This window comes from Schistocerca piceifrons, unplaced genomic scaffold, assembly GCF_021461385.2.
Source record: "Schistocerca piceifrons isolate TAMUIC-IGC-003096 unplaced genomic scaffold, iqSchPice1.1 HiC_scaffold_695, whole genome shotgun sequence".
Taxonomy (NCBI): domain Eukaryota; kingdom Metazoa; phylum Arthropoda; class Insecta; order Orthoptera; family Acrididae; genus Schistocerca; species Schistocerca piceifrons.
This window is the reverse complement of record NW_025728943.1, coordinates 171,552-183,664: the sequence shown is the minus strand read 5'-3', so window position 1 is coordinate 183,664 and position 12,113 is coordinate 171,552. Positions and strand designations below refer to the sequence as shown.

Here is a 12,113-nt window from a genome sequence, read left to right as displayed (position 1 = left end):
CAAATCCTGTCGTTGCACCACGCACTGTTCTACGGCAATTCACCAAGCAGACGCTCACGCCTTGTTGTGCTGTTTCCTTTGCGGGCAATGAGTGCACCTGCCTTCGACACAGGAAACATTACACGTTTGGCAGGAGTGGGATTGGAACCCACGCCTCCGAAGAGAATGGTGCCTGAAACCAGCGCCTTAGACCGCTCGGCCACGCTACCTACACAACACGCGCGTCACAAGAGCTGCGTCCTACCCCACGAGAACACACCGCAACGGCACAAAAATGAGACGTAAAAAGTGGCAACGGTGGGATTCGAACCCACGCCTCCGAAGAGACTGGTGCCTAAAACCAGCGCCTTAGACCGCTCGGCCACGTTACCGTTGGAGCAGCAGCCGCAAAACGTTTCGTTTGTACTACAAAGATCACTTCGAAATGGAAGTATCTTGGCAATCGCCGTGCCATGTATTTCCACTGCTCTCCCACTGGAAGCGTCTCTTTAGGCCATCCACAGCAAGAAAAAGCCGTGCCCGCCGTATGGTAGCGACGCCACTTGTCTGTAGCTGTCGCAGTTAAGGAGACAGCGTCAAGAGACGTTTTCGTGCCGTGACCAGGTTTCGAACCTGGGCTTTCCGTAACCACTAAAGTATCGTAGCTGTAACTGTCAGGCGGAGCTAGAATGCTCCATGTATCAAACATATGTGAGCTCAAGGAGGTTACACTTGAAGAAAAAGCGGCAGCTTAACGCGATCACAGCAAAGCCCCCGGCAGCTACGGGATTCGAAACCGCGCCTACAGAGAGTCTGGTGCCTTAAACCAGCGCCTTAAAGCGCTCGGCCACGCTACATGCGCTGCTTGGTGCGCCAGTGTTCCTAGCATTTGTACAAACAGTGCACGCCACAGCTTCCGGTTCTGCTGGGACTGGCTGCTCATCCATCGCACTTCAAACAACTGCCCTTTTCGACTACAGAGAGCAGCGGACGTCTGCGCTCTAGGAGGCGACATTACGTGTTGGGGATGAAGTGGTAGGGCAAACTGCGGCCTGCGGAACACGAGTGAAAAAATCAAGAGAGTACTGTCATTTCGAGTACTCGTCATTGCAACGGCAGCAAGGCAAAACTTTCAAAATTGCCGTGACCAGGATTCGAACCTGGGTTATTGCGGCCACAACGCAATGTCCTAACCACTAGACGATCACGGCCACGGACGCGCCCGCGAAAGCAGCTGCCTGTAATGCAAGTGGCGATACACAGCAGAGCCTAGGCCAAGGTGTACGCCACAGCAGTGTGAGACACGGTCTCCATCACATGTATACGAGCAAATGAACGTGCCTGCGCTGTCAGGACACTAACTACAGTGGTTAGCTGCATTCACCTCCGTGGCAATGTCTTGCAGTCCCCCAAGCCTCTTGACTACAGGTATGTGGCTGGATAACAAGTGGATAGACGCTTCATCTCTCTCGCCGTCAGGTGTTGCCGTGAATCATACTTAACGTAGCTTTCTGCACGCGTCAGCGTAGCGTCAGTCGAGCAAAGTCGAGACAAGTCGCATAAGAGGAGCAACAAAAACGCGCGATTCCGGTACCGGGAATCGAACCCGGGCCTCCTGGGTGAGAGCCAGGTATCCTAGCCACTAGACCACACCGGATAACGACGGCAGTGCTCTTTCCAGCGAACGCAGCAGCCACCCACGGTTAACTGACGACAACTGTAAAAAATCCGCTCTCTCGCGTTATAGAACGGCGTGCCCCGGACGCATTTCGGGGAGACGGACGCCAGCAATGATGAGAGCAAAAGGTGCCTACAAATCCTGTCGTTGCACCACGCACTGTTCTACGGCAATTCACCAAGCAGACGCTCACGCCTTGTTGTGCTGTTTCCTTTGCGGGCAATGAGTGCACCTGCCTTCGACACAGGAAACATTACACGTTTGGCAGGAGTGGGATTGGAACCCACGCCTCCGAAGAGAATGGTGCCTGAAACCAGCGCCTTAGACCGCTCGGCCACGCTACCTACACAACACGCGCGTCACAAGAGCTGCGTCCTACCCCACGAGAACACACCGCAACGGCACAAAAATGAGACGTAAAAAGTGGCAACGGTGGGATTCGAACCCACGCCTCCGAAGAGACTGGTGCCTAAAACCAGCGCCTTAGACCGCTCGGCCACGTTACCGTTGGAGCAGCAGCCGCAAAACGTTTCGTTTGTACTACAAAGATCACTTCGAAATGGAAGTATCTTGGCAATCGCCGTGCCATGTATTTCCACTGCTCTCCCACTGGAAGCGTCTCTTTAGGCCATCCACAGCAAGAAAAAGCCGTGCCCGCCGTATGGTAGCGACGCCACTTGTCTGTAGCTGTCGCAGTTAAGGAGACAGCGTCAAGAGACGTTTTCGTGCCGTGACCAGGTTTCGAACCTGGGCTTTCCGTAACCACTAAAGTATCGTAGCTGTAACTGTCAGGCGGAGCTAGAATGCTCCATGTATCAAACATATGTGAGCTCAAGGAGGTTACACTTGAAGAAAAAGCGGCAGCTTAACGCGATCACAGCAAAGCCCCCGGCAGCTACGGGATTCGAAACCGCGCCTACAGAGAGTCTGGTGCCTTAAACCAGCGCCTTAAAGCGCTCGGCCACGCTACATGCGCTGCTTGGTGCGCCAGTGTTCCTAGCATTTGTACAAACAGTGCACGCCACAGCTTCCGGTTCTGCTGGGACTGGCTGCTCATCCATCGCACTTCAAACAACTGCCCTTTTCGACTACAGAGAGCAGCGGACGTCTGCGCTCTAGGAGGCGACATTACGTGTTGGGGATGAAGTGGTAGGGCAAACTGCGGCCTGCGGAACACGAGTGAAAAAATCAAGAGAGTACTGTCATTTCGAGTACTCGTCATTGCAACGGCAGCAAGGCAAAACTTTCAAAATTGCCGTGACCAGGATTCGAACCTGGGTTATTGCGGCCACAACGCAATGTCCTAACCACTAGACGATCACGGCCACGGACGCGCCCGCGAAAGCAGCTGCCTGTAATGCAAGTGGCGATACACAGCAGAGCCTAGGCCAAGGTGTACGCCACAGCAGTGTGAGACACGGTCTCCATCACATGTATACGAGCAAATGAACGTGCCTGCGCTGTCAGGACACTAACTACAGTGGTTAGCTGCATTCACCTCCGTGGCAATGTCTTGCAGTCCCCCAAGCCTCTTGACTACAGGTATGTGGCTGGATAACAAGTGGATAGACGCTTCATCTCTCTCGCCGTCAGGTGTTGCCGTGAATCATACTTAACGTAGCTTTCTGCACGCGTCAGCGTAGCGTCAGTCGAGCAAAGTCGAGACAAGTCGCATAAGAGGAGCAACAAAAACGCGCGATTCCGGTACCGGGAATCGAACCCGGGCCTCCTGGGTGAGAGCCAGGTATCCTAGCCACTAGACCACACCGGATAACGACGGCAGTGCTCTTTCCAGCGAACGCAGCAGCCACCCACGGTTAACTGACGACAACTGTAAAAAATCCGCTCTCTCGCGTTATAGAACGGCGTGCCCCGGACGCATTTCGGGGAGACGGACGCCAGCAATGATGAGAGCAAAAGGTGCCTACAAATCCTGTCGTTGCACCACGCACTGTTCTACGGCAATTCACCAAGCAGACGCTCACGCCTTGTTGTGCTGTTTCCTTTGCGGGCAATGAGTGCACCTGCCTTCGACACAGGAAACATTACACGTTTGGCAGGAGTGGGATTGGAACCCACGCCTCCGAAGAGAATGGTGCCTGAAACCAGCGCCTTAGACCGCTCGGCCACGCTACCTACACAACACGCGCGTCACAAGAGCTGCGTCCTACCCCACGAGAACACACCGCAACGGCACAAAAATGAGACGTAAAAAGTGGCAACGGTGGGATTCGAACCCACGCCTCCGAAGAGACTGGTGCCTAAAACCAGCGCCTTAGACCGCTCGGCCACGTTACCGTTGGAGCAGCAGCCGCAAAACGTTTCGTTTGTACTACAAAGATCACTTCGAAATGGAAGTATCTTGGCAATCGCCGTGCCATGTATTTCCACTGCTCTCCCACTGGAAGCGTCTCTTTAGGCCATCCACAGCAAGAAAAAGCCGTGCCCGCCGTATGGTAGCGACGCCACTTGTCTGTAGCTGTCGCAGTTAAGGAGACAGCGTCAAGAGACGTTTTCGTGCCGTGACCAGGTTTCGAACCTGGGCTTTCCGTAACCACTAAAGTATCGTAGCTGTAACTGTCAGGCGGAGCTAGAATGCTCCATGTATCAAACATATGTGAGCTCAAGGAGGTTACACTTGAAGAAAAAGCGGCAGCTTAACGCGATCACAGCAAAGCCCCCGGCAGCTACGGGATTCGAAACCGCGCCTACAGAGAGTCTGGTGCCTTAAACCAGCGCCTTAAAGCGCTCGGCCACGCTACATGCGCTGCTTGGTGCGCCAGTGTTCCTAGCATTTGTACAAACAGTGCACGCCACAGCTTCCGGTTCTGCTGGGACTGGCTGCTCATCCATCGCACTTCAAACAACTGCCCTTTTCGACTACAGAGAGCAGCGGACGTCTGCGCTCTAGGAGGCGACATTACGTGTTGGGGATGAAGTGGTAGGGCAAACTGCGGCCTGCGGAACACGAGTGAAAAAATCAAGAGAGTACTGTCATTTCGAGTACTCGTCATTGCAACGGCAGCAAGGCAAAACTTTCAAAATTGCCGTGACCAGGATTCGAACCTGGGTTATTGCGGCCACAACGCAATGTCCTAACCACTAGACGATCACGGCCACGGACGCGCCCGCGAAAGCAGCTGCCTGTAATGCAAGTGGCGATACACAGCAGAGCCTAGGCCAAGGTGTACGCCACAGCAGTGTGAGACACGGTCTCCATCACATGTATACGAGCAAATGAACGTGCCTGCGCTGTCAGGACACTAACTACAGTGGTTAGCTGCATTCACCTCCGTGGCAATGTCTTGCAGTCCCCCAAGCCTCTTGACTACAGGTATGTGGCTGGATAACAAGTGGATAGACGCTTCATCTCTCTCGCCGTCAGGTGTTGCCGTGAATCATACTTAACGTAGCTTTCTGCACGCGTCAGCGTAGCGTCAGTCGAGCAAAGTCGAGACAAGTCGCATAAGAGGAGCAACAAAAACGCGCGATTCCGGTACCGGGAATCGAACCCGGGCCTCCTGGGTGAGAGCCAGGTATCCTAGCCACTAGACCACACCGGATAACGACGGCAGTGCTCTTTCCAGCGAACGCAGCAGCCACCCACGGTTAACTGACGACAACTGTAAAAAATCCGCTCTCTCGCGTTATAGAACGGCGTGCCCCGGACGCATTTCGGGGAGACGGACGCCAGCAATGATGAGAGCAAAAGGTGCCTACAAATCCTGTCGTTGCACCACGCACTGTTCTACGGCAATTCACCAAGCAGACGCTCACGCCTTGTTGTGCTGTTTCCTTTGCGGGCAATGAGTGCACCTGCCTTCGACACAGGAAACATTACACGTTTGGCAGGAGTGGGATTGGAACCCACGCCTCCGAAGAGAATGGTGCCTGAAACCAGCGCCTTAGACCGCTCGGCCACGCTACCTACACAACACGCGCGTCACAAGAGCTGCGTCCTACCCCACGAGAACACACCGCAACGGCACAAAAATGAGACGTAAAAAGTGGCAACGGTGGGATTCGAACCCACGCCTCCGAAGAGACTGGTGCCTAAAACCAGCGCCTTAGACCGCTCGGCCACGTTACCGTTGGAGCAGCAGCCGCAAAACGTTTCGTTTGTACTACAAAGATCACTTCGAAATGGAAGTATCTTGGCAATCGCCGTGCCATGTATTTCCACTGCTCTCCCACTGGAAGCGTCTCTTTAGGCCATCCACAGCAAGAAAAAGCCGTGCCCGCCGTATGGTAGCGACGCCACTTGTCTGTAGCTGTCGCAGTTAAGGAGACAGCGTCAAGAGACGTTTTCGTGCCGTGACCAGGTTTCGAACCTGGGCTTTCCGTAACCACTAAAGTATCGTAGCTGTAACTGTCAGGCGGAGCTAGAATGCTCCATGTATAGAATGCTCCATGTATCAAACATATGTGAGCTCAAGGAGGTTACACTTGAAGAAAAAGCGGCAGCTTAACGCGATCACAGCAAAGCCCCCGGCAGCTACGGGATTCGAAACCGCGCCTACAGAGAGTCTGGTGCCTTAAACCAGCGCCTTAAAGCGCTCGGCCACGCTACATGCGCTGCTTGGTGCGCCAGTGTTCCTAGCATTTGTACAAACAGTGCACGCCACAGCTTCCGGTTCTGCTGGGACTGGCTGCTCATCCATCGCACTTCAAACAACTGCCCTTTTCGACTACAGAGAGCAGCGGACGTCTGCGCTCTAGGAGGCGACATTACGTGTTGGGGATGAAGTGGTAGGGCAAACTGCGGCCTGCGGAACACGAGTGAAAAAATCAAGAGAGTACTGTCATTTCGAGTACTCGTCATTGCAACGGCAGCAAGGCAAAACTTTCAAAATTGCCGTGACCAGGATTCGAACCTGGGTTATTGCGGCCACAACGCAATGTCCTAACCACTAGACGATCACGGCCACGGACGCGCCCGCGAAAGCAGCTGCCTGTAATGCAAGTGGCGATACACTGCAGAGCCTAGGCCAAGGTGTACGCCACAGCAGTGTGAGACACGGTCTCCATCACATGTATACGAGCAAATGAACGTGCCTGCGCTGTCAGGACACTAACTACAGTGGTTAGCTGCATTCACCTCCGTGGCAATGTCTTGCAGTCCCCCAAGCCTCTTGACTACAGGTATGTGGCTGGATAACAAGTGGATAGACGCTTCATCTCTCTCGCCGTCAGGTGTTGCCGTGAATCATACTTAACGTAGCTTTCTGCACGCGTCAGCGTAGCGTCAGTCGAGCAAAGTCGAGACAAGTCGCATAAGAGGAGCAACAAAAACGCGCGATTCCGGTACCGGGAATCGAACCCGGGCCTCCTGGGTGAGAGCCAGGTATCCTAGCCACTAGACCACACCGGATAACGACGGCAGTGCTCTTTCCAGCGAACGCAGCAGCCACCCACGGTTAACTGACGACAACTGTAAAAAATCCGCTCTCTCGCGTTATAGAACGGCGTGCCCCGGACGCATTTCGGGGAGACGGACGCCAGCAATGATGAGAGCAAAAGGTGCCTACAAATCCTGTCGTTGCACCACGCACTGTTCTACGGCAATTCACCAAGCAGACGCTCACGCCTTGTTGTGCTGTTTCCTTTGCGGGCAATGAGTGCACCTGCCTTCGACACGGGAAACATTACACGTTTGGCAGGAGTGGGATTGGAACCCACGCCTCCGAAGAGAATGGTGCCTGAAACCAGCGCCTTAGACCGCTCGGCCACGCTACCTACACAACACGCGCGTCACAAGAGCTGCGTCCTACCCCACGAGAACACACCGCAACGGCACAAAAATGAGACGTAAAAAGTGGCAACGGTGGGATTCGAACCCACGCCTCCGAAGAGACTGGTGCCTAAAACCAGCGCCTTAGACCGCTCGGCCACGTTACCGTTGGAGCAGCAGCCGCAAAACGTTTCGTTTGTACTACAAAGATCACTTCGAAATGGAAGTATCTTGGCAATCGCCGTGCCATGTATTTCCACTGCTCTCCCACTGGAAGCGTCTCTTTAGGCCATCCACAGCAAGAAAAAGCCGTGCCCGCCGTATGGTAGCGACGCCACTTGTCTGTAGCTGTCGCAGTTAAGGAGACAGCGTCAAGAGACGTTTTCGTGCCGTGACCAGGTTTCGAACCTGGGCTTTCCGTAACCACTAAAGTATCGTAGCTGTAACTGTCAGGCGGAGCTAGAATGCTCCATGTATCAAACATATGTGAGCTCAAGGAGGTTACACTTGAAGAAAAAGCGGCAGCTTAACGCGATCACAGCAAAGCCCCCGGCAGCTACGGGATTCGAAACCGCGCCTACAGAGAGTCTGGTGCCTTAAACCAGCGCCTTAAAGCGCTCGGCCACGCTACATGCGCTGCTTGGTGCGCCAGTGTTCCTAGCATTTGTACAAACAGTGCACGCCACAGCTTCCGGTTCTGCTGGGACTGGCTGCTCATCCATCGCACTTCAAACAACTGCCCTTTTCGACTACAGAGAGCAGCGGACGTCTGCGCTCTAGGAGGCGACATTACGTGTTGGGGATGAAGTGGTAGGGCAAACTGCGGCCTGCGGAACACGAGTGAAAAAATCAAGAGAGTACTGTCATTTCGAGTACTCGTCATTGCAACGGCAGCAAGGCAAAACTTTCAAAATTGCCGTGACCAGGATTCGAACCTGGGTTATTGCGGCCACAACGCAATGTCCTAACCACTAGACGATCACGGCCACGGACGCGCCCGCGAAAGCAGCTGCCTGTAATGCAAGTGGCGATACACTGCAGAGCCTAGGCCAAGGTGTACGCCACAGCAGTGTGAGACACGGTCTCCATCACATGTATACGAGCAAATGAACGTGCCTGCGCTGTCAGGACACTAACTACAGTGGTTAGCTGCATTCACCTCCGTGGCAATGTCTTGCAGTCCCCCAAGCCTCTTGACTACAGGTATGTGGCTGGATAACAAGTGGATAGACGCTTCATCTCTCTCGCCGTCAGGTGTTGCCGTGAATCATACTTAACGTAGCTTTCTGCACGCGTCAGCGTAGCGTCAGTCGAGCAAAGTCGAGACAAGTCGCATAAGAGGAGCAACAAAAACGCGCGATTCCGGTACCGGGAATCGAACCCGGGCCTCCTGGGTGAGAGCCAGGTATCCTAGCCACTAGACCACACCGGATAACGACGGCAGTGCTCTTTCCAGCGAACGCAGCAGCCACCCACGGTTAACTGACGACAACTGTAAAAAATCCGCTCTCTCGCGTTATAGAACGGCGTGCCCCGGACGCATTTCGGGGAGACGGACGCCAGCAATGATGAGAGCAAAAGGTGCCTACAAATCCTGTCGTTGCACCACGCACTGTTCTACGGCAATTCACCAAGCAGACGCTCACGCCTTGTTGTGCTGTTTCCTTTGCGGGCAATGAGTGCACCTGCCTTCGACACAGGAAACATTACACGTTTGGCAGGAGTGGGATTGGAACCCACGCCTCCGAAGAGAATGGTGCCTGAAACCAGCGCCTTAGACCGCTCGGCCACGCTACCTACACAACACGCGCGTCACAAGAGCTGCGTCCTACCCCACGAGAACACACCGCAACGGCACAAAAATGAGACGTAAAAAGTGGCAACGGTGGGATTCGAACCCACGCCTCCGAAGAGACTGGTGCCTAAAACCAGCGCCTTAGACCGCTCGGCCACGTTACCGTTGGAGCAGCAGCCGCAAAACGTTTCGTTTGTACTACAAAGATCACTTCGAAATGGAAGTATCTTGGCAATCGCCGTGCCATGTATTTCCACTGCTCTCCCACTGGAAGCGTCTCTTTAGGCCATCCACAGCAAGAAAAAGCCGTGCCCGCCGTATGGTAGCGACGCCACTTGTCTGTAGCTGTCGCAGTTAAGGAGACAGCGTCAAGAGACGTTTTCGTGCCGTGACCAGGTTTCGAACCTGGGCTTTCCGTAACCACTAAAGTATCGTAGCTGTAACTGTCAGGCGGAGCTAGAATGCTCCATGTATCAAACATATGTGAGCTCAAGGAGGTTACACTTGAAGACTAAGCGGCAGCTTAACGCGATCACAGCAAAGCCCCCGGCAGCTACGGGATTCGAAACCGCGCCTACAGAGAGTCTGGTGCCTTAAACCAGCGCCTTAAAGCGCTCGGCCACGCTACATGCGCTGCTTGGTGCGCCAGTGTTCCTAGCATTTGTACAAACAGTGCACGCCACAGCTTCCGGTTCTGCTGGGACTGGCTGCTCATCCATCGCACTTCAAACAACTGCCCTTTTCGACTACAGAGAGCAGCGGACGTCTGCGCTCTAGGAGGCGACCTTACGTGTTGGGGATGAAGTGGTAGGGCAAACTGCGGCCTGCGGAACACGAGTGAAAAAATCAAGAGAGTACTGTCATTTCGAGTACTCGTCATTGCAACGGCAGCAAGGCAAAACTTTCAAAATTGCCGTGACCAGGATTCGAACCTGGGTTATTGCGGCCACAACGCAATGTCCTAACCACTAGACGATCACGGCCACGGACGCGCCCGCGAAAGCAGCTGCCTGTAATGCAAGTGGCGATACACAGCAGAGCCTAGGCCAAGGTGTACGCCACAGCAGTGTGAGACACGGTCTCCATCACATGTATACGAGCAAATGAACGTGCCTGCGCTGTCAGGACACTAACTACAGTGGTTAGCTGCATTCACCTCCGTGGCAATGTCTTGCAGTCCCCCAAGCCTCTTGACTACAGGTATGTGGCTGGATAACAAGTGGATAGACGCTTCATCTCTCTCGCCGTCAGGTGTTGCCGTGAATCATACTTAACGTAGCTTTCTGCACGCGTCAGCGTAGCGTCAGTCGAGCAAAGTCGAGACAAGTCGCATAAGAGGAGCAACAAAAACGCGCGATTCCGGTACCGGGAATCGAACCCGGGCCTCCTGGGTGAGAGCCAGGTATCCTAGCCACTAGACCACACCGGATAACGGCGGCAGTGCTCTTTCCAGCGAACGCAGCAGCCACCCACGGTTAACTGACGACAACTGTAAAAAATCCGCTCTCTCGCGTTATAGAACGGCGTGCCCCGGACGCATTTCGGGGAGACGGACGCCAGCAATGATGAGAGCAAAAGGTGCCTACAAATCCTGTCGTTGCACCACGCACTGTTCTACGGCAATTCACCAAGCAGACGCTCACGCCTTGTTGTGCTGTTTCCTTTGCGGGCAATGAGTGCACCTGCCTTCGACACAGGAAACATTACACGTTTGGCAGGAGTGGGATTGGAACCCACGCCTCCGAAGAGAATGGTGCCTGAAACCAGCGCCTTAGACCGCTCGGCCACGCTACCTACACAACACGCGCGTCACAAGAGCTGCGTCCTACCCCACGAGAACACACCGCAACGGCACAAAAATGAGACGTAAAAAGTGGCAACTTTTTTTTGTTTTTTTTTTCTTTTTTTTTTTTTTTATTTTTTTTTTTTTTTTTTTATTTTATTTTTTTTTTTTCTAATGGCCTCCCAACTCCCCTTATAGCCCGGCCTTGCGCTCTCCAATTTTGCCTTCTTCGGCGAGCTTCTTCAGCTATAAAATAAAACGGTGCTGCTTGCAAACAGAAAAGACGAATTGTTGCACTGTCCATTCAGTTGAAAACCGTAAACATCTCGGTATGGTTCCTTGGAAGACGTTGGTGTTCAAGATGAAGTGATGAAATCGGAGATACTGGATTGCTTTGAGGAAAGTTTCTTGTGGCTGTTCACCGCGAACGAAGCATCGAAGGAAAACTAAAACCTCTTGAAGTGAAAGTGCAGGCCTATAATGACAGCAAGCAGTAGCTTTGCGCCTACACGCCTTAAAATAAAAAATGAAAGAATAACAGCGCATGAGGCGCTGTCCACCTAAATTCAGTAAAGGAAAGAATAAAATTGAAAAAAAGAATAAAAAATCAAAACTGCCTGAGTTAGTCCTCTCAGTCACAGGGAAGGAACACCCTTCACACGTCCCATGATTTGTTGTTCAAAATGCTTCGGAGCGGCCATTAAAATAAGTAATGAAAAAAGTCACAAAAATTTAAAAGTATCCACACATGTCAAAGGAATGAGTAGACTCCCGAACTTTCCGAAAACTGTCCGGCGGAAAACGAGAAGGAAAACACAATCCTCTCCGACGTAAGAAAAAGAAAGTAAAAAATCCTCTTTTCTTCAAAACCAAACAATCTCCGTGGCAGCGCGGTGCGTAACGCATCCTTGAATGTACGCCGATGACGGAGGAACCAGACGGTGTAAAAAAAAAAAAAAAAAAAAAAAAAAAAAAAAAAAAAAAAAAATATATAAAGAAATCACTAAACCACAACGAAACACAAACACACACGAACACAGGATAAAACTGTGTTAAACTTTTCGTCGTCGTTTCCACGTTGCAGTCCGGCACAAGCGTAAGCATCGTACTTGTTGAATGATTCACTGTTCCTGTAGTATTCAATTTG

At 52.8% G+C, this 12,113-nt stretch overlaps 18 non-coding genes across 18 annotated transcripts; all 18 read right to left on the bottom strand.

Moving 5' to 3' along the window:
- Positions 1-289: 289 nt before the first annotated feature.
- On the bottom strand, positions 290-371 carry Trnal-uag. Its single transcript has one exon. It is a non-coding gene; the product is annotated as a tRNA-Leu (tRNA).
- A 747-nt stretch (positions 372-1,118) lies between these two features.
- Trnah-gug lies at positions 1,119-1,190 on the bottom strand. The gene has a single exon. It is a non-coding gene; the product is annotated as a tRNA-His (tRNA).
- Positions 1,191-1,564: 374 nt separating this feature from the next.
- Positions 1,565-1,636, bottom strand: Trnae-cuc. The gene has a single exon. It is a non-coding gene; the product is annotated as a tRNA-Glu (tRNA).
- Positions 1,637-2,081: 445 nt separating this feature from the next.
- Positions 2,082-2,163, bottom strand: Trnal-uag. The gene has a single exon. It is a non-coding gene; the product is annotated as a tRNA-Leu (tRNA).
- A 747-nt stretch (positions 2,164-2,910) lies between these two features.
- On the bottom strand, positions 2,911-2,982 carry Trnah-gug. Its single transcript has one exon. It is a non-coding gene; the product is annotated as a tRNA-His (tRNA).
- A 374-nt stretch (positions 2,983-3,356) lies between these two features.
- Trnae-cuc lies at positions 3,357-3,428 on the bottom strand. The gene has a single exon. It is a non-coding gene; the product is annotated as a tRNA-Glu (tRNA).
- A 445-nt stretch (positions 3,429-3,873) lies between these two features.
- Positions 3,874-3,955, bottom strand: Trnal-uag. The gene has a single exon. It is a non-coding gene; the product is annotated as a tRNA-Leu (tRNA).
- A 747-nt stretch (positions 3,956-4,702) lies between these two features.
- Trnah-gug lies at positions 4,703-4,774 on the bottom strand. The gene has a single exon. It is a non-coding gene; the product is annotated as a tRNA-His (tRNA).
- Positions 4,775-5,148: 374 nt separating this feature from the next.
- Trnae-cuc lies at positions 5,149-5,220 on the bottom strand. The gene has a single exon. It is a non-coding gene; the product is annotated as a tRNA-Glu (tRNA).
- Positions 5,221-5,665: 445 nt separating this feature from the next.
- On the bottom strand, positions 5,666-5,747 carry Trnal-uag. The gene has a single exon. It is a non-coding gene; the product is annotated as a tRNA-Leu (tRNA).
- A 763-nt stretch (positions 5,748-6,510) lies between these two features.
- On the bottom strand, positions 6,511-6,582 carry Trnah-gug. Its single transcript has one exon. It is a non-coding gene; the product is annotated as a tRNA-His (tRNA).
- Positions 6,583-6,956: 374 nt separating this feature from the next.
- On the bottom strand, positions 6,957-7,028 carry Trnae-cuc. The gene has a single exon. It is a non-coding gene; the product is annotated as a tRNA-Glu (tRNA).
- Positions 7,029-7,473: 445 nt separating this feature from the next.
- On the bottom strand, positions 7,474-7,555 carry Trnal-uag. The gene has a single exon. It is a non-coding gene; the product is annotated as a tRNA-Leu (tRNA).
- Positions 7,556-8,302: 747 nt separating this feature from the next.
- On the bottom strand, positions 8,303-8,374 carry Trnah-gug. The gene has a single exon. It is a non-coding gene; the product is annotated as a tRNA-His (tRNA).
- Positions 8,375-8,748: 374 nt separating this feature from the next.
- Trnae-cuc lies at positions 8,749-8,820 on the bottom strand. Its single transcript has one exon. It is a non-coding gene; the product is annotated as a tRNA-Glu (tRNA).
- Positions 8,821-9,265: 445 nt separating this feature from the next.
- On the bottom strand, positions 9,266-9,347 carry Trnal-uag. Its single transcript has one exon. It is a non-coding gene; the product is annotated as a tRNA-Leu (tRNA).
- A 747-nt stretch (positions 9,348-10,094) lies between these two features.
- Positions 10,095-10,166, bottom strand: Trnah-gug. Its single transcript has one exon. It is a non-coding gene; the product is annotated as a tRNA-His (tRNA).
- A 374-nt stretch (positions 10,167-10,540) lies between these two features.
- On the bottom strand, positions 10,541-10,612 carry Trnae-cuc. The gene has a single exon. It is a non-coding gene; the product is annotated as a tRNA-Glu (tRNA).
- Between the last annotated feature and the right edge of the window lie 1,501 nt (positions 10,613-12,113).